This window comes from Paroedura picta, chromosome 8, assembly GCF_049243985.1.
Source record: "Paroedura picta isolate Pp20150507F chromosome 8, Ppicta_v3.0, whole genome shotgun sequence".
Taxonomy (NCBI): domain Eukaryota; kingdom Metazoa; phylum Chordata; class Lepidosauria; order Squamata; family Gekkonidae; genus Paroedura; species Paroedura picta.
The window spans coordinates 82157999-82184596 of NC_135376.1; the positions used below are offsets into that span (position 1 = coordinate 82157999).

At 43.6% G+C, this 26598-nt stretch overlaps 1 protein-coding gene across 12 annotated transcripts in view; it reads left to right on the plus strand.

Moving 5' to 3' along the window:
• The window catches only part of GRID1 (glutamate ionotropic receptor delta type subunit 1), a 982837-nt gene that overhangs the window by 731756 nt on the left and 224483 nt on the right, over positions 1–26598 (plus strand). The gene's annotated exons all lie outside the window — the stretch shown is intronic.

Here is a 26598-nt window from a genome sequence, read left to right on the forward strand (position 1 = left end):
GAGTGGAAGCTTCAGGAGGGAGGAGCTAAAGATGGAGGGAGTTGGTTCTTAGATGCTGCTTTTCTCTACCAGGAGGAGTCTTTAAGTGGCTTACATTTGCTTTCCTTTTCCTCTCTTCACAACAGACACCCTGTGAGGTGGGTGAGGCTGAGAGAGCCCTGATATCACTGCTCAGTCAAAACAGCTTTATCAGTGCTGTGGGGAGCCCAAGGTCACCCAGCTGGCTGCATGTGGGGGAGTGGGGAATCAAACCCGGCTCACCAGATTAGAAGTCTGTGCTCCTAACCGCTACACCAAACTAGGATGAGTGGTGAGTAAGAAGGAAACAGGAAAAGGAAGAGGCTATGGTGCTTTTAGGGAAAAGAAACAGTACATACTGGTGAAGGGAATATAAAATGGTCCCCACATGTTCTTGTGGGTTCCCTACTTTTAAAGTTTTTTTTTTTTAATGAAGAACAGTATTAGGTGATTTCATGTGCCAATGGGGGAGCACCAAGAAGAAAGTAGATACTTCATCCTTTACCTCCTGGAAATAGACACACAGATGATAGACAAATGGATAGATAGATAATGTTTGGATGATAGATATTTTGCCTGAAATCTCTCTTTCTATCTTCTTTGCCCAATGCAGGATTGTATCCCAGCAGACATGCATCTGGAATTTGTGGCAGATGTGTGTTTGTGTGTGTGCAGATTCTGATCCAAAAAGAGGCTCACTAGGGAAGAGATAAAATTACCCATCCACTTACCATTCCGCATAGAATTAGTAATATATGAACATATTTCATTAAATAAAACTAAACAAAAACTTCTGGGGCTTCATTTCAGGCACCTGAATATAATGGATCCTTTGCCTCCAAGGGAATAATTTTGTTTTTAAACAAACACAAATTGTTCATTGTTTTTCATTTGCTCGTAATTGTGTGGGAGACTGTCCGCGAGAAAATGAATGCGAGTTGTACAATAATATGACTGAGGGGATTCTATAAGACGAGCAGAAAACCAAATCTCTTGTGCTAATAAAATTGGATCTGCTGCTTTCTACTAATGTTTGTCTCATGAAAAATCATCAGGAGTTGTGCAAAGCAGCTGAATTGCCGTATTAAAGGAGATTAGATTGGACTGTATAGAAAGCATCAAAAAAACCTAATAATGCGCTCAGAAAATACCCTTGACGGGAGGTGGATTTAATATTCTGAGTCGTTAGCGATCGTTTCTTGACTCGCCCTTTGAAAAGGGGCCCCTCGCTGTTCAAATGAGAGGACCGTGTTTGCAACTGAGATCCAGTTAAGCCTAAAAGGCTTTTTGACTCGTTCATATTCTCATTTGCCGGGTATGATTTTGGGATGTGTGTATGGGGGGGGGGGGAGAAGTGCCTGAGCCTGAGAGGAATTTATATTTTCTTTGAATATGGCTTATTTTCTTGTGAAAATATCATAGCACGCCTGATTCTGACAATAGCTACCACTCCCGGGATATTTCCCTTTGCCCTTTTGACCTCAAATGTGTAACAAAAGAGGTGAGTTAGATATATGCAGTGCACAATGCGTTTTTTTGGGGGGGGGGTAGGGAGGCTTATTTCCTGCCCATCATTGTATTTCCAGTAGCGTTATGAAGATCATGAGCAGGGGCATTTACTTAACAGTGCCTTGGGCAAAAAGGAATTCAGGAAGCAGATCAGTGGAATAGGCTGGAACGCTTTTGAGATTGGATGGTGGGGTGAAAGCCAATGGTGTTGTGGTCAGAACAGGCTTTTTCAACCAGGCTTTGTGATACCCCACGGTTTCTTGATGGTCCTGGATGGGCTTAAAATATATTTTAAAAATTAGTTAAGTATTCATTGGGTGATATGACCATATATAGTCATGTTGACTGACCAACCCATCCCAAAATGGCGAATGATAGGCCTGAAAGGATGGAGAGGAGAGGGGATTCAGGTGGGTATGTACACAGCTGTTCTTCCCAACCACATTCTGCACTTCCTGGAGTTTCTCGAAGCCTGAAGAATGTTTCAGGGTTTTTTCAATGGGTAAAAAAGTTGAGAAAGGCTGGGTTAGCGTGTCAAACTCAAGAATGGGGAGACCCAATTTCAAACCTTCACTCTGTCATGGAGGCTTGCTGGGTGACCTTGGGCCAGTCACATGCACTCAGCGTAACCTACCTTTCAGGTTGGTTGCTAGAGGGGTGGAGAACTAGAGTTGTCAGGTCTGTGTTGAGAAATCCTTGGAGATTTCAGGCGTGGAGCCTGAGGAGAATGGGGTTTGGGGAGGGAAGGGACTTCAATTTTGTATAATTACACAGTCCACCTTCCAGAACAGCCATTTCCTGCAGGCGAACTGATCTGTGTCACCTAGAGATAAGATGAAATAGCAGGAGATATCATTCCATGGATGATTTCAGGTTTGTGGTATATAACATTTACAGAGAAGGAACCACAATATTGTATTAATTTAAATACAACATAAAAAAAACTCAGTTCATCATTTAAACCTCCAGGTTTGTAGGTGGTGAATGAGAACTTGCTTCCCTTTCTACTAAGACCTTTCCTACATTGATTTTTTTCATATGGGCTGGGACTTGCTATGTCCAAAACCACAATCTGGAAATCATCTATGGAATGTCCCTTGTTGAGAGACTCCCTCACCAGTGCTGCTTCTCTAATCTCAGTTTTGCTGCAGGATCGGTGCTCCCCAATGCGGAGTTAGATTGAATGATTAGATTTGCCAACATATTTCATTCCACTGGGACAAATTCATAAGTAAACACAGAGCTTGGTGCTACTGTTGGGGAAAAAAAATTAGTTGTACATCAAATTTTAATTCAAGAAAAGACACATGCTTAATCTCCCATGAAAATTTACAAACAATACAATTAGGACATTTGAAATGACCCCCCCCCACCTTGTGTTCTTCCTGATGCTGAAGCTCTGTGCATGCATTAATGGGATTCAGATTGACTTAGGTCTTCTAAGCCCTATTTGAGGTTGATTTTCACAACCAGGAATTTCCCTAAGGATATGACTGTGTTTGTAAATGATCCTTTTAATATAATTAGCTAAGGGGGGGAGATTCTAAGGACTAGCTTATTCCCATTGTTTTAGCCATTTTTCATTTGTTCAGTTAGCTTGTATGACATAATGTTATCAGGGTAACCTCTGATAGTCAGATCTTGCATTAGTTTGGAGATTGGCAACTCTAGTGCCCCAGGGGAGAAAGACAGAGTGAGGCAGGCAGGCAGGCAGGCGGGAAGGAAGGAAGGAAGGAAGGATGGAAGGAAGGATGGAAGGAAGGAAGGATACATAGCAACTCTGGATTACTGTGCTGGTTTTTATTACTATTACTATTACTATTATTACTATTGTGTGATGACTGTACTCCAGAGTGTTCCACAATCAAGTAGCAAAGGAGAAAAATAAACGGGGAGGGATGGCAGGCAAACAATGTTGATGTGGACAAAGTAGTCCTGCAATGGCTGCCACTTGAAATAAGCTCCACCAAAGCTCTTGTGTGAGTCTGTATAACAATATGTGCATGTGTTGGACTTTCTGCCAAGGCTGTTGCTCCCAATGTGGCTGCCTGCCCACCACTTACTAATTGAAGTAACCAACTAATTTCAAAGGAAACAACTGCAGAACTCTCTGCTGAAATAACTTGCAGGATCAGCATGAGCCAGAGCTGAACAGAATGGAAGAGGGTGAGAGGTTCAATTAGCTATAATCATAATCATTTCTCCAAATAAGCAGCTTTATTCATCCCATGCTTCCCTGCTCTTGCGTGCAATTACAGCATGCTTTGTTAACAACGGCACGAGTTTTTCGAGAATGCATGTGCTTGGTTTTTCGACTTTCATATTGCAACCACAGGCTGAGGCCCTCTTCCATTTAAGAAGCCAGGAGGTTCCAAAATCTAATGATCCGGGTCCTGTGTGTTCACGCCAACTCCATTATTTGCACAACCTAAAATGTCCATAATTTAAATATCTTGCTGGCAACTAATTTTTTTCAAGGGAAGGGCCCTTCTTCCCCTTCTAAGTTACTTAGTTATTTAATTTATTTTCTAGTTTCATATCTTTTGGGGTTTTTTTTCTTATTTGTTTGTAGCACATCCATGTCTCTAATCTCCCGTAAGAACTAATCCTGCATTCACTGTTGCCATTTGATTGCTGGATGTTAATCAACTTTGTTATACCTTGGCTTGATCCGAGTGATTAAAAAAATATATCATGCCATACTGGGAAACTGAGGAACTGAGTATTGAAGATACACTGTAGAACTTACAGGCCCAGGTTTCTTGCTCAGGAAAACAACTCATGCAAGCCCATGCCTGAGAACCACTGTGGTCAGGAAAGGTTGTAAAATTCTGAACTTGGGTCAAGCAGCCATCAATGGAAGCAATGCTGTTGCTGGCTGTTTTCCCCTCCCCTCAACAAACCCTTCTGATCCCAGGAAAGCTGATTTCTGGAGATGCAGGGCCTACTTTGATTTGTGGGTGTTCTATGAGCACAGTTCCACTTTGTGAAGACTGAAAAATTATGGTTTGTGAAGCACTCCCAGTTCTGCATAGCAGCCTCATAAGCCACATAGCCTTTAGTCCACATGGGTCCCAAAGTTTGGGGTCAAAAAGGACTGCTTAGGGCAGGAAAATATGGCAGAAACGTGCATGCACCAGTACTTTCTACTTCCTTTTGCAAGATTCAGTAGATTTCTATGTAGGATCAGCCTTTGAGAATGCATTGAATTGTCCTCAATGAATTACTGAAAGCCTTAAGTTTCATACATGTTGATGTCCTTTTAATTTCCTGGCAGATTTCCATGCACCACTCTTGTGTGAGAGAGTTAGAATACAGACTATAGGTTAACTTGGGTTTCCAAGAAGATCGAAGTATCCTCTAGAGGCTGAGGAAAGAGGAAACAAAAGACTTCATTAATCCTAGATCACATTTATTTTTCATGTATATTCTCATAGTCTGGCTCCAAGCCACAAAGCCTGTGCAAACGTCATAGTTTCATCTATCTATCTATCTATCTATCTATCTATCTATCTATCTATCTATCTATCTATCTATCTATCTATCTATCTATCTATCTATCTATCTATCTATCTATCTATCCATCCATCCATCCATCCATCCATCCATCCATCCATCCATCCATCCATCCATCCATCCATCCATCCATCCATCCATCCATCCATCCATCCATCCATCCATCCATCCATCCATCCATCCATCCATCTACCCACCCACCCACCTACCTACCTACCTACCTATTGATACTTCCTGACAGAGTGGTTCCTCAGTGGAACAGGCTTCCTTCAGAGGTGGTGGGTTCTCCTTCGTTGGAGATTTTTATGCAGAGGCTAGATAGCTGCCTCAGAGAAATGTTGATTCTGTGAATTTAGACAGAATGGGAATGGCTGGAAAGAAGGGATTGTTTCAGTACTTGGCTCTTGTGGCCCTCTCATGCATGTCCAGGGAAATGCTGATCACCACTTCGGGGTCAGGAGGCAAACTTCCTCCAGGCCAGACTGGCCAGAGATTCCAGGGTTTCTTTAGGAGGGGCATCATCTGAGCATGAAATTAGGCTAACTGGGGACAGGTATTTATTAGTTTCCTGCATTCTGCAGGGGGCTGGACTAAATGATCTTGGATGTCCCTGCCAACTCTATGATTCTGTGATTCTCAGGAATAGAACATTTGTTTTTTTTGGAATGTCCAATACTGCAGCACATTGGTTTAAAATAGAACGACAGACAACCCCCAGGGAGGGCAGGCTGGTTCAGGTCATGGAGTGGGTGTCCGAGGGGGAACCAATGGGTATTGCTGAGCTGGTCAGACTCAAGCAAATGCTTGAGTTATGGATACAGCACCAGTGAACTATGAACCCTACTGCAAGTGGTTAGATTGCCTTGCTGGAGCCCCCTTTCCTGCAATGGTATTTTATGGAGTTCCTGCCCAGTCATGTAAAGCGGACATAAAGAGAGAGTAGATCGTGCTCATCCATTTGTGATTTGTCCTGGAGGCACTTTTATTCCATCAAGATTATTTTATCGTAACCCACCAGATGGAATTTGTGGGGAACAGAGCTTGGTGGATCAATTACACCCGAGTGCTGTAGGATCCTGTTTTATCTGCTGCAATACATATCAACAGGATTATAAGCTGCGTCCTACAAAGCTATGAAAGACATTGATGCAAGTTCTTTATTTTTTCGTTTTCCAGCATATGTGTAAGCTTTTGTTTATAATAAAGCCATGCCGCTATGTAATTATATCTTCTCTCAGTGCAATTTTTCCAAGCCGTACTGCTTATAACATTATGGCATTTCCAAAGGGATTATCAAACACAGAATTGAATTTATTTTTAACATACTTTCAGCCAAATGTTTTCTAATCACTTTTAGCTAAGCAATTTGTAGTTATTGCTTCTAAAGCATAGTTTACATAGATAACACAAAATGTGTGAGAGAGGAGTGGGGAAGGCCATTGTCTATGAAGAGCTGAATTTGGAGCAGGGGCTAATGTCAAGGTAAATGCAAATCTGTTTGAAATGGATGGCTGTTTTGAAGGTTGCTTCTGAAATAACACATGTGATCCTTACTCTAATTTCTTCATTAAAACAATTTGCAGTGCTGATCTCGGGGAAGGTTAGAATCACATATGATGAAAAATTGAGACATATTATGGTATAGCGGTTAGAAGGCTAGAACAGGATTGGAAAGACTCATAGACCCATTATGCATGGCGGCAACTACACCGTGCCGCCGCCGTGCCACTACTGTGCCGTTGGGGCGGAGTCAAAAGTCCCGCCATCCCCCATGTATGCACGGCTGTGCAGGCGCAATGGTCCCGCACATGCAACATGGGGCCAGAAGTGCTGGGAATGCGGTGAAGTGGCAGCAGCGGTGGCGGTGGCAGGGGGGATTGGGGGCAGGAGCCCCACACTGCAGGATGGTGGGGAGCAGCATGCTACTCTCCCACCATGGCGGGTGCAGGGGTCGCCCTTATCGGCTCCCCAGAGCCAGCAGGGGCAAGAGCCATCCCTGCAGGGATGCTGTAGGTCAGGGGAGGAGCCGAGCCAAAAGCCTGGCTCCTCCAATTATGTACAGGGTAGGCCAGCCTAGCCCTTGTCTGCGCCCTCGGGGGACCCATAACTCCGGAAGATTTAATGCGGATCTGGGTCGGGACAGGCCCTGGATGGCTGCGACGTCAGGCATTATTGGAGATTTTCCCCGAAGCTCTTTCACCGCCATTTCGAGCATTCCGGTCCATGCATAATGGGTCACAGTCAAATTCCACTGGGAAATGTCTGGAAACATTGGGGGTGGATCCGGGAGTGGGCAGGATTTAGCGTGGGGAGGGACTTCGATGGAGGATAGAGTCCACCCTGTAAAGCAGCCATTTTCTTCAGGAGAACTGATCTCTGTTACCTGGAGATGATCTATAATACCAGGGCATCCAAGGGTCCCACCAGGAGTCTGGCATCCCTAAGCTCATGTACAGAGCCATCCAAAGAGAAAGTCAGCTGAAGCCTATGGAAGCCATGCAATCCTCTGCATAGGATTGTGCTGTTTAGAGATTTAGTAGTCTAGCCTACCTCACATAGAATCATAGAATAATAGAGTTGGAAGGGACCTCATGGGTCATGTAGTCCAACCCCCTGCACTATGCAGGACACATCCCAATCACTCATCTACTGTAATCTGCCACCCCTTTGCCTTCACAGAATCAACCTCTCCATCAGATGGCTATCTACCGAGTAGCTTTGAAGATAAATGGGTGGGGATGTCCATGTATTACTATGTTACTCTGAAATCTTTGGAAGAAGGGGAAATATAAGTACATACAATGTCAAACATATTTGATTTATGCCCGTATACTACATAGGTCCTGCTGTGGCCTTAGATCTGCTGAGGAAAGAGCATGACGTCCAAGGCAGGATCGTAAGCCTGCACTATTATCAGCCAATGCTTGGCTAGATCCTGACTGCCAAATACAGTCAGTTTAAAGTGAAACTGACCAATAGCACGCACTGGCAGGAAGATCTATTGTGCTATATTGTATAGTTGGGGTTGTTGCTGAGTTTATCTTGTTCAGTTTTTACCTCCCGTACCTTGAGCTGGGGAGTCACAATAAAGAGCTAAAATGAAATATCCCAGTCCTTGAACCCATGGATATTACAGGTCCATCAAGACCAACAGGTCTTTTCCTGTCGTTTAATCTGGGCTGCTTTCAGTTTGTATATAAGCCATTCCAATGGCAATTATCCTTCCGTAACTGTGAAATATTCTGCAGTTTACCCTATTGCATGTTGCTTCTAATTTTTTATTATGGAGACAGTTCTTTCTTCAGTCGCACATTATCTCTGTCCACCCTATGGGGAGGCAAAAATCTTAGAAGCCCCATCTCACAGTGAGAAAACAGCAAGGGTTATCCACTCAGGATGTACTGCCTTTTCAAATTCTTGCTTGAAGTTATCCAAATCAACAGGATTTTATATGCATTTCTGCATATTTTTTAGTCATTGCAGGTTTGTTCAAATAATACGAGTATTTCTTATTATTGCTCAAACAAGAAGATTATTTCAGCCATACCGCAGAGCACTCAAATAAGCTGTTTTCCTTTATAACAGTGACAAGACTAGGGCAAAGTTATCCTGCAACAGAGTGTAAGAAATTGGCCAGTATCTGGCAGCTCACATCTCTGTGTGTGTTCCTATGCTTTTATCATGTAATGATTTGAATAAAAATAATAAAAACAAGTTACATGGTAAAGAATTGGAGTGTGGTGGAAACAAACACACATTTTTCTTTTTAAAAAAATACATGATTGTTTGTGTGCCAAATCAAAATATAGATCCATGCCAACAGTCACTCTGAATGCAACTTTTACACATTGGGATCAAATAATCTTCTTTATTAGTATAAGATTATTCCCAGACTGAACAGATCAATTGACCATCCAGCTTTTCAAATTATAATTATGCATTTACACACAATCACTGCCCTTACTTTAAAAAATATTTTATGTTAATACATTGGACATACCTTGATTATTCATTTCCCCGACATACCTTGTGTCTCAAATTTCATACATGCCTTCCCCCCCACATTTCCTCTTAAATAATTTAAATGTCAGTAGAATAAAAAGCTCTGCCCATGAGGTTGGGAGTTCGATCCCAGCAGCCGGCTCAAGGTTGACTCAGCCTTCCATCCTCCCGAGGTCGGTAAAATGAGTACCCAGCTTGCTGGGGGGTAAACGGTAATGACTGGGGAAGGCACTGGCAAACCACCCCGTATTGAGTCTGCCATGAAAATGCTAGAGGGCGTCACCCCAAGGGTCAGACATGACTCGGTGCTTGCACAGGGGATACCTTTACCTTTACCTTTAGAATAGGTGTTTCCAAAGTACCACTTTGAGGAAGGATCCAGGAGGGAGGTAAGGAACTTTGGGGCAGTAGGGGGACGGTGAGGAATTTGGGGAAGTAGAAAGGGCAGCAGTCTGACTCTTCCTGCTGTGGCCTGCTGTACTGCAAATCTGGGCCCCGCCTACTGCTTCCCAAGTTCTGCCATGTGCCACCTGTTTTCATTCCTGGCAAGAGCTCATTGCAGACTTGAACTCTCACCAGACTTGGTAATTTCTATGCTGGCCACGAGGAGACAAAATAGCCTGCTCTGCATTATCTTTGAGTTCTGATAATTGGATGGGGGTGGGGATTCTAAGCCTCATCATTCCTGAGTGGGAGTTTTCCCAATGGCAATCTCCATTCCTTCCCTGGCTAACATATACCGTACTATTTCCTAGCTCTTGCAGGTTAGTAGTAAAGTTTTCAGTTACATTTTAATGGAGGGGGGGATTATTTCCCCTCCCTCTGTTATTTGCATGTTTATATGTGGGCTAGCCAGGTCAGGGCATTATGAACAGTCATGAAAACAACACCTGTTGTTTGAAAATAATTGAAAAATGGGTGAGTCACAGAGTGTCTTTGCAATACCATTCTCCTGTTTTTGACATCTCAGTTTTTGTGGACTAGCACTTTACTGTTCTGATGTCTATGAGTTCTAGCTGTGCATTGGTTCATTCAAGATTGCAATTGTCAAGATGAAAACCTTTGAGATGTGTCACTGAGCCTTGGGTTTTGTAGTTTTAAGATTTTCATGCATATGGGCACAGCTCATATGAATGGAGAAAGTTTGATAGCAAAGTTTGAGTAAGACCATGTTGTAGAACAGTGGTCCCCAACCTTTTTATCACCGGGAACCACTCAACACCGGGGACCATTCACCAGGGACCATTCAACGCCTTTTACTGAGGCCCGGTGAGGGGGGTAGTTTACTCCTCTACTCTCAACCACTGCCCTAATGCTCTCTGATCGCTATGGTAATGTTTAAACATCCCTTCAAAATAAGATACAGACACGCCACAACAATGAACATAAGGAACATTTTATTTTCATGGAAATTTTAACTCATGACAATGACAAATCAATGGGAACCCTGAGCTTGTTTCTCTGCAACGAGATAGTCCCATCTGGGAGTAATGGGAGACAATGACACCCGAAGGGTGTTGTAAAGGGCCGGGGGGGATGAAGTAAAGGGCCGGGGGGGGGAGAAGGTGTCCTTCGGGGCCCACCTCCAATTAGTCGAAGGACCACACGTGGTCCGCGGCCCACAGGTTGGGGATCGCTATTGTAGAAGAAAAAGAGTTTGTTTCATACCTCATTTTTCACTACCCAAAGGAGACTTAAAGCGGCTTACAATTGCCTTCCCTTCCTCTTCCCACGGGACCCTGTGAGGTAGGTGGGGCTAAGAGCACTCTGAGAACAGCTCTAACAAGAACTGTGACTAGCCCAAGGTCACCCACCTGGGTATATGTGGAGAAGGAGTGGAGAATCAAATCCAGCTCACTGCATTAGAAGCCGCTGCTCTTAACCACTACACCAAGATGTACAGAAAGAGACCTAGCTAGAACACAGGCAGAAGAGGCTGTTGCAGGAGGATGGTGTAAGTCTTTTTTGACTTGCTCATTGACTGTTATGGGATTCTTTTCCTTTAAATTTGGACCTTCTGGCCAGTGGCTTCTCAGAGTAATCCAAGGAGGGAGATACTCAGGTATTTTCTACATGGAGAGGTGATTTTGTGGTTAATAAGGTTTGACATTTCAGAAGAAAGGAATACTTTTGTCTGGAGATGAGTTGTTGTTATAGAGCCCCCTCCCCTCCAAAACAGCGATTTTTCCCTGGGGAGCACTCCAGAGTCCAATTCCAGGAGAAATCCAGACTGCAGCTGGAGGTTGGTGACCCCTGTGTCAGGAATGTTCCTTGAGTTTTGGAGGTGGGGCCTCAAGAGTCCAATGGTGGGCAAGAGCTTTTACCATGTAGTCAGCCCCCAAGAAGTCCACAGTGCAGGTTTGCATCCTACTGCCCATTGTATTCCTGGGTACAATGGGCTTTGCCTCTAGTAATAATGTTTGAACTCTGTGGTTTGGTGATTTGTCTAATTTAGTGTTGTGTGTTATCTTGGCTAATACTTTTCCTACTTTTTCAAGATATGATGTCCTTTCACATTTCTTTACAGTGCTTGCAGGCAGTCTTGCATGAAAAAGCCATTTGTTCTTTCCCCTATTAAATCTTGTGCTTCCATGTAGATTGTGGCTCTGAAAATTTCCTATTAGTGTAGATTAATTTCACTTCATTAAGAGGCTGGATCAGAAGCAAAGGAATAATAGTTTTGGAGGAGGGGGAGGATGCCAAAATGGCTGCTGAGACATTGTCATTCATTGTATCTCCCTGATGCTGTGAAACAAACAAGTGTGTTCATTGAGAAACTCTAAATGAATGTTTACTGATATTGGAACTATTTCAGAGCCATGTTGGTCTTCAAATACCTGATGAAGGGAGCTTTGATTCTTGAAAGCTCATCCCCTCAACATATCATTGGGTCTCTAAGATACTGTTGGACTAGTATTGTTCCACTCATCTGCACCCCCAATGCACCAGCAATGGACCTGATTCTGCAGGAACACTGAATTAACATGAGGTTGGATTGCTAGGACATGCATGGTTAGAGTCCTGATTATCATAACTAACGAAGAGCAATGGGAATAAATTGCCTATAGGAAGATGAAAATAAAGGTTGGGCATTAGGGGAGGAAAAGAACCCTCAGAAAGTGAGTCTAAGTCAGAAAAGCAGAAGCAGAACCCACTAAGAAAGATCCAAAGTGATGCATTAGGAATACCTACAACTCTTGTGGATTTCTTGACTTTGAATAGCACAGTAGAAAGGATTACTAGTCCTGTTTCTACAAGTCAGTCTGGGGTTGTCAACTATGTGTTGAGAAATACCTGGAGACTTTAGGGATGTAGCTGGGAGTGGGTGGGATTTGAGGCAGGAAGGGACCTCAGTGGAGTAGAATTCTATGGAGCCTACTCTCCAAAGCAGCCATTTTCTCCAGGGGAACTGATCTCTTTATTATTATTATTATTATTATTATTATCATCATCATCATCATCATCATCATCATCATCATCATCATCATCATCATTAAACTTTTATACCGCCGTTCCCTTTGGCTCACGGCAGTTTACAAGATAAAAATTATAATAAAACCCATAGTTAAACCCATTAAAACCAATCCACATTATCAACGTTAGGCAACAGGCGAGCACTAACTCACCCCCCCAACCACCCACGTTAACAGAGAGACAGCAGGTTGCTAATATGGGAGTGAGGCAATCAGATTACTCAGATGAACCCAGGGAGCCCAGATCCAATGTTGGGACCGCCCGCCCTGGCCTCAACCATATGCCTGGCGGAAGAGCTCCGTCTTGCAGGCCCTGTGGAAAGCTGCTAACTCCGACAGGGCCCTTAGCTCCTCCGGGAGCTCATTCCACCAGGTTGGGGTCAGAGCCAAAAAAGCCCTGGCCTGGGTCGAGGCCAGGCGAACATCCCGAGGGCCTGGAACTACCAGTAGGTTTGTACCCGCAGAGCGAAGGGCCCTGCGGGGGGCATAGGCAACCAAGCGGTCCCGTAGGTAGGCAGGACCCAGGCCACATGTAGCCTTAAAGGTTAAAACGAAAACCTTGAACTTGATCCAGGAACAAATTGGCAACCAGTGCAGATGTTGGAGTACCGGCTGAATGTGGGCCCTCCAAGGTGTTCTAGTGAGAATCCTAGCAGCCACATTCTGTACCAATTGTAACTTCCGGGTCAAAGACAAGGGCAGGCCCGCGTAGAGCGAGTTACAGTAGTCTAGTCTGGAGGTGACCGTTGCATGGATCACTGTGGCTAAGTGATCTGATCTTTAGTCTGGAGATGAGCTGTAATTCCAGGGGATCCCCAGATCTCACATGGGGACTGGAATCCCTAAGTCAGGCCTAAAACCCCAGGGACACATGAAAAAGATGTCCAGTTCTTTGAATTCCAGACAATAAAAAAACCACCTTAATGTGGTGAGTTGGCAGTAAAGGTTGGTGGCTGGCTGGATGAAACAGCCCAGGTATATTGAGGAGAATAAGAACAAAATAAAAGTATTTCCATTTAGTAGCTTAAAAAGATATCTATCAACTTTATCCAATAGCTTTTTGGATGGAGTATAACTGATGGAAATAAGATTGAGAGGCAGCAAGTTCTAAATTACAGGGAAGAGCGTGAAGGTAGTGGGTGTAGATCAAATTACTAACAGCTTTATGAATGGTTGCAATCTAAAGGAGTTGATTCCTGAAGAAAGAACTAAACAGTCCAGATAGTTTTGTTTACCACGTTATCTATTTGGTAGGTTTCAAACCTTAATTTAGAATTTCTACCTCAGCGGCCCACTCTTGGTGGAGAGTAACTGTTCAATGCTTAACAGAGGTGATTATTTGGGTACCAGTTGGGCTTTATCAATCGCTTTCTAAAACAGTTAGGAACATTGCAGTAATGTGGTTTTCTCCCAAAATGAGAAATCGAATAATAGATATTAATAGCCAGTGTTACTCATTGGCTAGGAGAAAAAGAAAATTAAATCTCTCATTCCTGTAAACTTTTACATCAAAGGAACCATACGTAGAACCCAGCAGATCGTGCAAAATGTCAAGAGGCAGCCCAATAATTTAATGGGTGCCATCCTGCCTGGGTTTCTGTATGACAGCCATTTCCCTTGTTTCATTTCACTCACTGGAAAATCAACTGCAGGTCTTGCCCCTTGAAAAAGCCCATGAAAGAGTCAGCATTAAGGTGGGCAGTTTCCATATTATGCCAGACAAAGGGATACCAAGGACTATTAGGATAATGGAATGTTAGGTGAAGTAAAGTTTAATTACAACATGGGATCTGAGAATTGACTTAGCACATAGCCCCAAGAGAGCCCTGTTTGACAGAAGTGGCCTTTGTGAGAAAAGAAACCAATAAAACCTCCACTAGGAATATTGTCTTGCCATTTGCATGTGTGGTGTGGCTATTGCAAAGAGAAACAGTGTGGGATAATGGTTAGTGTCCCAGACTAGGACTGTGAGAGCCTGTGTTCAAATCCCTTGTCTACTATGAAGAACAGAGTCAACCCTGGACTCGCCCTGATCTCTCAGGCTAATTTACCTAATGAATATTTCTGATAGCGGCGACAATGACAACAATCTTTATTAATGTTTTAATCTATTTACAAAATTCATATCCTGCCTTTCTGGCCTCCCAAGGGCTACCAATTAAAACGTAGATAGTAAAATCACATTTAAAAGCCATTACAATCAACTTCCCCCATCATTAGAACAAATGTAAACCGCCCTGAGCCTCCGGGGAGGGCGGTATAGAAATATGATAAATAAATAAATAAATAAATAAATAAATAAATAAATAAATAAATAAATAAATAAAAGAACTAAAACACATTTTTAAAAAACTTCTACAATAAAAAAATAAGCCAAAAGGAGAGATCACTGAGGGAAAGCAAGCCCCCCCCAAAACAACAACAACAACAACAACAAAACAAATCTTCACATGCTGGCAGAAGATGGCAACAGAAGGGGGCAGGCCCAGGGCAGAGTGCCAGAGTTTTCATGCCACATCCAAATAAGTTTCAGAGTTTTGGCCCCAATACCAAGAAGGCGGTCTCCTGGGTTGCTATCTGCCTAATCTCAGAAGGTGTAAGTATCTGAAAATAACTGTAGGAGTCAAATAAAGAAGTAGGAGTCTATCTGGTATCTTGGACCCAAACCATACAGGATTTTGAAGGTCAAGACTAGGGCCTTGGATTATGCTCAGAAACAAAATAGATGGACCAAGAAGGAATGATATGGTCTCTGTGGCTCAGTCCAGTCAATACCCTGGCTTCATCATTCTGTAGGCAGCTGAAGTTCCTGGTCGTAGCTCCTGGCCATAGCTGCTACTTGCTTATCCAGCAGCAGGTCTGGGTCCAAAAACACTCCTGGGCTACATTACTGTTCCATCATGGGGAGTACACCCTCATACAGAATGACTAACATCTTAAATCCCACCATCTTCTGCCATCTGTCCGCCGGTAATACTTTTATCTTGAGTCAGAGTCATCTTCTCAGGGACCCTCACAGTATCCACAATTGTATATCCTGAGAGCAAGCAGCAATTTGACTCAAAACTGTCAGTTTTAGATCTTCCCAGTATGGAGTCAGAATCAACTGCAAACCCTCAAGGAGCTTGTAAAGGACCCAGTTGAAGAAGGCAGAAAGTGCCATTCGATGCTATTCAGTTATGCCAAAGTGTTTCCGCTTTACATCTCCCATAGCTCGTCACATGACGGGGAATGGAAACCTCCTGTTCTCTTCAAGGGCTACTTGAGAAAATCCATAGAGTCCCTTTCAGGCTGTCCCTTGGAGTTTTCCCAGCTTTGCTGCATCCTGTTACTGCCTGGCTGGCTGCTTTTGCAAGATTCCAACTGCTTTTTTAGGACTGGTGTCCTCGTAACTTCCTCAACATCCTGTAACTTCCTCAACATTCCTCAACATCCATTTAGAAGAGGTAGACTCTCTAAGCTTTATAATGCAGATCCACATCACACACAGTTTACTCGACTGCACAAGTTTGTGCATCCTCCTTCCAGCTGTTCCCCGCATGGCTCCAATGCAGACCTGCTGAGGGCACTTACCTGCAACAACAAAGATGTGTGTTTTGCATCAGGAGAGGAAGACCATGGCATCTCTACAGATGGGCAGATCGCCGTGGGCACATGTGCTGCCAGATTGTCAATGCCAATGCAAGAAACCCAAATGCCACATGGAAACGCAGTGATGGAATTTACAATATATGCAAAGGATTTTTGCTTTCAGTAGAAATGTCTTGCTGCAGATTTGCTTGGCTTTTGGCGTTCCTCTTTTTCTTTCTAGTGATTCAGAAGTCTCATTTTGCTACCTCTTTGCCTTGCTCCAACTGACGGCGCACAATACGAGGCCGTGGAGAACCAGGCCATATGTGCATAATCCAGTGATTTACATCGCTTTCCATGTGAGCACCTAATTTAAGTAATCATCGACTCCAACCTCGCTCATGGGAGCCAAGATGGAAATGAGTTGACACGATGCGCGCAAACAGTATAATAGTTCAATTTACATGGTAGCATAACTGTTCTTAATAGTGCATTTGCATGAGCTAGCTCCTGGAGCAGAATCGAAACACAGCCTTCCGTGCTTCCAACCCGACCTTTCATTCATGACCTGAGGCTCCACTGCCTCTTATATCTATGCATGGGGGTTATCTGAAAGACTGATATTCCATTTTGATTCCTTTTTCTCTATGATGTGCAAAGTGGAGAAAACCTTTCTCCCCAATGGAGCCCCAAAGTGGGTAATGGCATTCTTTGATTCTTCATTTTGACTTCAGAATAACCTGGCCCAAATTCACCCAGGGAGCTTCTATGGCGGAGAAGGGATTTGAAACTGAGTCTCCCAGATATTCTAGCCCAGCCTTTTCCAAACTTTTGACCACCATGAGCCAACTGAGAATGGTAGAATATAAAAATAAAGTGATTATTAATGTTGTTGTTGTTGTTATTATTATTATTATTATTATTATTATTATTATTATTATTATTATTATTATTATTATTATTATTAGGGAGTAACATATGGGGGAAAAAAACATTTAGGCTTTAAGGTAACCCTGAAGTGATGTTGGATGGTCAGGCTTCCCTGCCAGGCCCCCAGAAATTACATGTCACCCTTCTCTCTCCCTACAATCTACCTATGCAGAGTAAAAATAAAAGAAATGTCCCACCCACCCACCAGAGGCCTCACCTTGCTGCTCTCCATCTGCCACCAACAGGTCAAACACAATAGAGGAGCCTTGGCCAAAAAAGGTTTGTAGGACTTGGGCTCCTCCCCTTCCACCCTCACCAGGGCCATCATTGGTTATTTAGGGAGGAGATGGGTCAACCTACCCATGTTAAGGTGAAAACCACCCAGTTCCTTTTAACATTCTTTATTTGCATCATCATCATAATTCCCCCGCCTCCAGCAGCATAACCCTTCTGGGATGCTAGTGGAACCCTGGGATTATATGCAACCCTGGTTGGGAAACATATCTCTGACAACACTGGTAATTCTATACTCTGAGATGTATAATAGACATGCACACCTATATATACACTATGCGTGTTTATTTGAACGTACCTGAAGAATGTTCTCAGCTGCAGTTTATATTTGGGAAATGTGTTCCAAGCTTTGGATAACCTTTATGAATTATACAGTGTGTGTTCCTGAAATACAGAGATAAACATAGTATCTTTTAATTGTTCTGTAACTGGATTATAAGAGTGCCGTACAGTTTTATGTGTGAAAAAAATGTAACAGTATAAATACTATTTCTCCCTCTGGAGAGGAGGACATCTGCCGAGTGGGTTTCGCCACTGGCATGCCAGAGAGGCAGGAGCTAAAAAAGAAGTCCCTCCCTCCACTTCTGGTCCTGGACCATGGCATCCCCTCGCTCTCCAGTTGCTTTCCTGCCTCGCAACAGGGAGACAGCCTAGTGTGAGCTTTATCACACTCTTTCCTTATCCCCTAAGCAATCCTTTCCCTTTCTTCCGCTTCCCACCTTCTTAACTTTCCTTGCTTTTCCCAGCTGGCTACTGCCATTTTTTTCAAGTATCAGGGGGAAGGAGGGGGGATTTATTTAAAAGGGAAAATTATTTCATGCCACTCAAGTCATGACTGCAGTGGTCTTTTTAGGTGCCTGATTTAGAATAATAGAATCATAGAATCAAAGAGTTGGAAGGGCCATACAGGCCATCTAATCCAACCCCCTTCTCAACGCAGGATCAGCCCTAAGCATCCTAAAGCATCCAAGAAAAGTGTGTATCCAACCTTTGCTTGAAGACTGCCAGTGAGGGGGAGCTCACCACCTCCTTAGGCAGCCTATTCCACTGCTGAACTACTCTGACTGTGAAACATTTTTCCTGATATCTAGCCTATATCGTTGTACTTGTAGTCTAAACCCATTGCTGCGTTATTGTTTTATTATTTACTAGTTTCAAAGCCCCTTTATAAAAAGGGGTTTTGAAAGGGGGGTTGCCTCGTGCGGCGGTCTGACGCTGCGCGAGGCGCTTCGCGCCTCCCGCAGCGTCAGACCGGCAAGGAGGGAATCCCCAGCAGCCGCGCTTCGCGCGACTGCTGGGGGTTGCCTCGGGCGGTGGTCTGACGCTGCGCGAGGCGCTTCGCGCCTCCCGCAGCGTCAGACCGGCAAGGAGGGAACCCCCAGCAGCCGCGCTTCGCGGAACTGCTGGGGGTTCCCTCGGGCGGCGGTCTGACACTGCGCGAGGCGCTTCGCGCCTCCTGCAGCGTCAGACCGGGAGCAACTGCGAGCCGCGCTGCGCGCGGCTCGCAGTTGCTCAGCCTGGGAATCGGAGGGACCAATCGGCAGGCGCGAAGCGCCTGCCGATTGGTCCCTCCGATTGTCTGTCGTGAGGAAGGGTCCAACCCGGACCCTTCCTCATCACGGACAAAGCCCACCTCTAGGGGGCTTAACGAATTATATAGTCCGTGGCGCCCGTGGCGCCACGGGCTGTTTAAAGATTATTATTTCTTTTTTTCCACTCAGCCGCTCTCTTACTCATAATGGATATTTCCCCTCAGGGAGATGGCTTCCTCTCAAAGGACGTTCTGGTGGCAATCCAGGCCGCTTCAGACAGAAAGACAATGGGTGCATGAAGCCCCGTGCAGGGCCATCCTGACCAAGGCAAAGACAGCCCCTGTTCTGAGGCAGCTGAGGAGCCTACTTCTAACCAGAGCTGCCTCAGCCACCAGGGGGCTTCAACTGAATAGCTGGTTCATCCAGGTGGCCAGGTTATGGGCTCTATTGTATCACCTTGAATTCCTACTCAACTAATCGGGGAGGCCCAATCCTCGGGATGCGGGACCGGATGAGGGACCATGGGCTCTAAGGCTCAGACCAACAACAACAACAAAGCCTTTATTGGTGCTGTTACACCAATCCTTCTAAGAATAAACAAAAATAAAATACAGTTCAAACATGGTGTGAACCAAGTTTGCAAAAAAAAAAAAAAATTACAGACAAACAAGTTCAGTTACAGCAGTTGTAGCATTCGTCCATTCCAAGTTGGCAACTAAAATCTGGACTAAGATTGTTGTTGTTGGCTCAGATCTGCAAGACTCCCCAGGCAGATCCTCTTCTCAATCCTAACCTGCTCAGGGCTATTAAGCAATCCATGAGGGAGGAATTTGCTTCATTGTTCCAACAAGGGGGAGCTTTTTTGGATAGGGCTTGTTTACCCCATCCTCCCTACTACAATTGGCAAATTTGAGGACTTTCAACAGCCTCACAATTATCATTGGCCCAGGAAGGTGGCCCAAAAGAGAGGGGCCCTCACTTCCCTTCATGGGGATTCCTCTGATGAAGAGACCAGTCCCAGGGAAGAAGGGTATTTTATTTCCGATGAGGAACTGGCTGAGGAGGTGCAGGTTCTGAATCAATCAGTAGGTTAAAAAAACCCACAACTATTCCTCATTGTGGACACTTTGGCTCGACACATCGCTGAGTTAGGGGCATTATTGGTGAAGTATCAACTTCGTGTTTTTCAAAAGGACAAGGTTGTGCTTTGCACAGATCCAACTTTCCAACCCAAGATTTCATCTATGTTCCATGCATCTCAAGATATCAACTTGCCATCCTTTTGTCCTACTCCTAAACATCCTAAGGAACAGGAATGGCATATCCTGGTGTCAGAAGGGCCCTCAAGGCCTTCCTTATAAGGACGGAGAGTATAAGACATTTGAATAGTCTCTTTATTTCTGATTCTTCTCCTAATATAGGATGTAGAATGTCCAAGGCAACCATCAGTAGATGCCTCCACATCTGTATTGCAGAGGCCTACACAGCTCAGGGTCAGAAACCTCCCTCAGACATTACTGCCAACTCAGTTAGAAGTGCAGCAGCTAACACTACACTTGCCAATTGGGCTCCTGTTCTAGAGATATGCAAGGGAACCATTTGGTCCTCAGTGGCTACCTTTATAAGGCACTAAAGGTAAAGGTAAAGGTATCCCCTGTGCAAGCACCGAGTCATGTCTGACCCTTGGGGTGACGCCCTCTAGCGTTTTCATGGCAGACTCACTACGGGGTGGTTTGCCAGTGCCTTCCCCAGTCATGACCGTTTACCCCCCAGCAGCAAGCTGGGTACTCATTTTACTGACCTCGGAAGGATGGAAGGCTGAGTCAACCTTGAGCCGGCTGCTGGGATCGAACTCCCAACCTCATGGGCAAAGCTTTCAGGCGGCTGCCTTACCACTCTGCGCCACAAGAGGCTCTTTATAAGGCACTACAAGGCCTATAGTTTGTATTATGCCACTTTCGGCAGATGCGTTTCACGTCATGTAGTGGACCAGGGTTCAGATATCCCACATGGGACTGACTGATGCTCTGGAAGGTTACACTCCACAGATGTCCTCTGATCCAGAAGGAGAACAACCAGTGGACACTTACCATGAGGGGTCATTCTCCTCTGGAGTAAGGAGGAAATCTGTTCCTTCCCTGTCATACCCAGTTCTACTACACTCTTCAATTCATGTTAATTATTTATTTTTAATCTCTTACTTTAGATAGTCTCCAAGTCTGGAGGTCGAGTTGTTGGTTATATTGCTAATAGAGCTCAGGTTCCTCCATTTTTTCTGAATTCCATATGTCTGTTCCCTTCTCTTCTTTCTGCAAGTGTAAAATAATTTTTATTTTTAAGTTACATTAAATCTCTTAGCTCTTTGGAGTATCTTAACTGAAGATGAGGGGGTGCCATGGCACAGGACTGGAAAAAAAAGGGAGGGACTCCTTTTTAAGCTCCTGCCTCCTTGACAAGACACTGGCAAAATCTGCTCTGCAGATGTCTTCCTTACTCCAGTAAGTGCCCACTGGCCGTTCTAAGATTGGTGGGGAATGGAAATCAGTTTTGTGTTTGATAGTGAGACAAAACTATGGACTGGTTCACATATCCATGTTCTTCACCTGACAACTTGTTTCACAAAGTGATTTCACACTACAGATTGAGCTCCCTATGGAGGCTCATTGCTATTTCAAAATGGACACATTGCATTCATTCACTGAATAGGCATCAAATGATGTGTGCACATGTTTGGATTGGCCTATAGTTTGCTTTTGACTTGCTTGTCAGGCATAATTATATATTAGAGGGCTGTTTACGTACTGGATTTTCCTGCAAATAAAACTTTTCTTTTTATGTCTGCTAATTTATTTTGATCTATGAGCATTTAAAATTTCCCACTAAGTAATACTGAATAAAAATGCTGGCTAGTTTCTTTTCCTTCTCTTGTCCCTAAATGATCAAAAAGGGATTTCTTATTTTTCAAAATAATTGTGTTGTTTTGTTAGAACTGTACTCATAGATCATGGGAATATAAAAGAAGTAAACATCATGACTTCCTGCTTCTGGGACATTTATCCAGAAACATAATTAAAACTGGAAGTGACATAGTAGACAACCTAGAACATACAAAAACTCTATAGTAATACCACAGAGTTTTGTTAAATTCTAGTGCCTTTACTAACATCACTTCCAGCTTTTATTCAAAGTTACATCAGGGTACCAGGTCCTACCATTCAGTTTCTCCCACGGATTACTGGATGCAGCCTGGCAACTCTAGTGAGGGTAGACAGTATAAATCAATAACTTGGCACAGTTTGAGAAAACCTTATATCCTTGTATGGTATGTAGCTACTGCTGTAGCTGCCTATAATGACTTCTTAGCTAACAATTAGCAGTTAGTCTGTACTCAAAGGAATTCATCTGGATGACCAATCAGATTCCAGTCCTTGACAGAGAAAATGGGGGATGCTTATTTATTTTGATTTTAACCTTGCTTATCAGTAGTAAATTGGTTCTCAAAGGTATCAGAATCCAACACAAATAATAATTAATACACAATACAAAATGTTCTTATGGAGAGAATTCTCAACAATGTTAGATCCAGGAATGAACAAAAGACTTTGTTGTCTCCTTCAGATGAAGTCCAGCTGGCATGGCTGCAGTGGGGGATAGCCCAATGAAAAGGCATTGGTAGGGGAAGAAAGAAACTTGGCCAAGCTGGATGAATCCGTGAACCGTTTTCAATATCTCTGCAGCCCCCTACTAGTCCCTGGCACACAGACTGAGAACCATTGTTGTAGGTGCATAATAGTCTGTGCAAAGACATTTAAACGATGGGAGATAAAATTCTGGAGCTGTTACAGTAAAAATTAGAATATGTGATACATGTGTACCAAATTGTTCCTACTAAAGTTTATTTTATCACAAATGCAGAATGGTAACTTCAGAACTTACCTAGGTGACAGCTTGAAAATACTGTGCTTATTTTTCAAAGCTGCTATTTCTAGAAAGCCTTTCTTCAATTCCCACATCCCTATGTAGATTCATGAGATCTGTTAAGCATTTGGCAGAATTTTTAGAATTAAGTGCTAGGCACCAGAAGCTTTTTGTAAAATCCAAGATGGAACCATGGCTTGCAGTTGTTTTTTCAAGTGAATGATTTCCAAAATCTATTCCAGAGGTTCCTTGGATACTCTTTTAAGGGCTGCTCAATGAAATAGTCCATAATGATGGCCTTTTTGGAAGAGTTTCTCTTAAAGAGCCATCATCTAGCCCAGGGCTTTTCTGCATTCTCATTTTCTGCATTTGTGTCCACCTCTTGCTTTAGGGGTGGGGAGGGTGTCTGTTCTGCTCATTTTTTGCTCCCTCTAGTGGTCAATTAAATATTGCATTGCAGTATGTCTGGTCTGCTTCCCTTTAGATTAAAACTTTAGCTTTTTATGCCAGACATAAATCAACGTGACACGAACAAGGAAAATAAGATTATGAGTGTGGAATGGTTTACCCCTTATCTAGATTTTCCTTTTTAATACTCAGAAAGGTCTGTGTGCGCCAGGTTATGTGCATTCTCAAGTCATGCACAGTGACCAACTAGCAAAGTCTCCAATTTGAAGTATGCACTTTAGAATATATCATAACATGTTCTTCTGTATCTAGGGGTTCCACAGGAGGAAGCACATAAGAAGAAGAAGAAGAAGAAGAAGAGTTGGTTCTTATATGCCGCTTTTCCCTACCCGAAGGAGGCTCAAAGCGGCTTACAGTCGCCTTCCCATTCCTCTCCCCACAACAGACACCCTGTGGGGTAGGTGAGGCTGAGAGAGCCCTGATATCACTGCCCGGTCAGAACAGCTTTATCAGTGCCGTGGCGAGCCCAAGGTCACCCAGCTGGTTGCATGTGGGGGAGCGCAGAATCGAACCCGGCATGCCAGATTAGAAGTCCGCACTCCTAACCACTACACCAAACTGGCTCTCTATGCATAAACCTATGCAGAGAGGAGAATGTAAAACATCCTAGGTATATTGAACATTTTCCACAAATTCTTTAAAATTGGGGACTTTGTACAAAGCATAAAATTCAACACTTGATTAAATGGTGTGCTATCTGCTTTGCTATACCAGAATGTAACATATGCAAAATAAGTAGCAATTGTCCCTTATAATCTCTGGAGTCCTTGCTATGCCTTCAAAAACAACATACGGTGCATTGCTTAAATTCTGTACTGACGTCTCCTTGAAAGTTCAGTTCTTTGGTTAATGTTACATTTGTGGCTTTAAAGAAACGTTCCTTCCAGGCAGCTCTGCAATTATCTTATGAAAATGGTGCGGTAGCATGTCGTCGTTCAATAGTTTACACGCATATAAATAATACGTGGCATTTGAGCTTTATAAAGGGAATTGTTGTTGAAGTTCTTGGAAGGCTTCCATAAGCAGATATTTTATTTTATTTACCAGCATGTAAATCCAGAAATAAAAATGGAGTGTGTGTGTGTGTGTGTGTGTGTGTGTAAGAGAGTGAGTGAAAGGCAAACAGGCATTCAAGGCAGGAGTCCAGGCAGATTAAATGTGGGAGTTATTGTAGGTGGAGTTGGACCAAGGAAGGACCTCTTATAGAAGGACATTGAGACACTTAGCAGAAGGGTCAGAAGTGAGCTGAGATGTGATACCTACTTTCTGCACCAGAGAATTGGTGGAATTTTGAAGTGGTAGAGGGGGCTGAATCACTTCAGACTACAGGTGGTGAGGGTAACATCCTAATATTCCTGAAATTCCAAATGTCTGCAAGTAATAATCAGCACATCAAGGAGCAAAGTTGAAGCACAACCTGTTACATGTTGCATTAGTATATCACTATTAAGATAAAGGACATATGGAAAACAGAATGCCTTCTGTCCAGTGAAGTGGTACAACCTGTTCTATTGCATTCCATCCTCTCAGCACTTCACCATCTCAGGGCTACCTCAATCTGCTACATCCCATGATCAGACCTTATGCAAAGTCACATCCTCGATCCATCTCGTGGTAGAGAACCAGCTTGGTGTAGTGGTTAAGAGTGTTGGTTGCTTCAGCAGGAGGTTGCCAACCTTTTGGAGTCTGCAGGTACCTCTGGAATTCTGACACAATGGCTGCCACAGAAGGCGGAGCCAACAGCAAAATGACAGGGAGTTAGTTTATGTATAATCCTAACACTTCAATGTTTAAGGCAGAAACTCTGCTTAGCAGCTTGTCTTTTAAAGGGAGCATATTATTTTAAAGTATCACCTTGCATATATACAGCTCACCTTCAATATCACAGTGAAGATGGCTGGACTTTAGTGGCTGTCAAAGCAATTAAAAGAAAATTGCACAGCCAATCAGATCTGTGGTGGCCAATCAGAAACCTTTCTGAGCAAAAGTCCCACCTATTTTCTTTTTAAAAAAATTGTTGGTCACCAGCAGTGTTCCATGATGCCCACAGAAAGTGCCCCCTCCTCACTACCAGCTGTCCCTCCATGAATGGCAGCTGCTTTTGACAGTGGAAGAGCTAGATTTGGATCCAGCAACACCTTTAGAGACCAATATGATTTCCAGGGTGTAAGCTTTCAGAAGTCAAAGCTCCCTTCATCCACTACAATTGAATCTTGAAAGCTCATATCCTCTGAATCTTGTTGGTCTAAGGTGCTCCTGGATTTGACTCGAGCAGTTCTACTGCAAACCAACATGACTGTCCACTGGAATTGACGGTGGAAGGACTTGGGGGCCCCAGTCAGATTAATTTGTTTCCATGTGACTTTACCAGTGATTTTTCATTGATCATAAGTGGGCAGGAGATTTCACTCTACCCAGCTTCCATTAGGGTTGCCAGCTCTGTGTTAGGAAATGAGGATGGAGCCAGGAGTGGCTGGGATTTGGGGCATGGTGGTACCTCAGTGGAGTTTTATGCTATGGAGTCCAAAGCAGTCATTTTCTCCAGCGGAACTGATCTCTGTCACCTGGAGATGAGCTATAATTCCAGGGGATCCCCAGGTCTCACCCGGGGACTGGCATCCCTTGGTTCAGATGGTTGTATTGGAACAGATACGAGGCCTTAGGGTATATTTGTGTCTCCTTTGCCCAGAAAGCTGATAACTGTTCAGGGAAAAAGTGGTACAGTTTGCCTCTGAGATCAATCATTGTTTAGTGCTCTGGGAATGCTTAAGGGGGCTCTGAGATGCCATTTTATTGATAAAGCTGTTGGTTCTTAATGATTATGTAGCCATTATGCATAATGCCTGGATCACAGGGCCATTGGTGACCAACATTATTACTTTACACAATTTCTTCTTTGTCATTGAAGGGTAACAAAGACCTTTTTTTTAATTGATTCTTTTCTCGTGACCAAGAAGGGAATTTCTGTTTGTTAGACAAATAGGCTGTTTTCAAGAAACTTGGTTGAAACATTATGTTAGACACCAAGAGGATTCAATATACCAAGTTCTTCTGGAGTTTCCCGTACTGGCTAACCAGGGCTCCCCAAGCTTTTTGACCCTGTGAGCACATTTGGAGTTCTGGCATGGGAAAGGCAGCAACAAAATGGCTGTCACAAAATGGCTGCTGCAGGAGGAGGAGCCAGTCACAAAATGATTACTACAACTTAACTTCTGTGACACAGGATAGCTCCTTGTGCTGTGCTGGTAGCTGCTGCCAGAGCAACATTAAAATAAAAAATGGTGAACCCAATCAAATCTCTAATAGTTAATCAGAAGCCTTGGCTGGATCTACTATTTCCTAAAATCAGCTGGTGAGCTCCTGGTGTT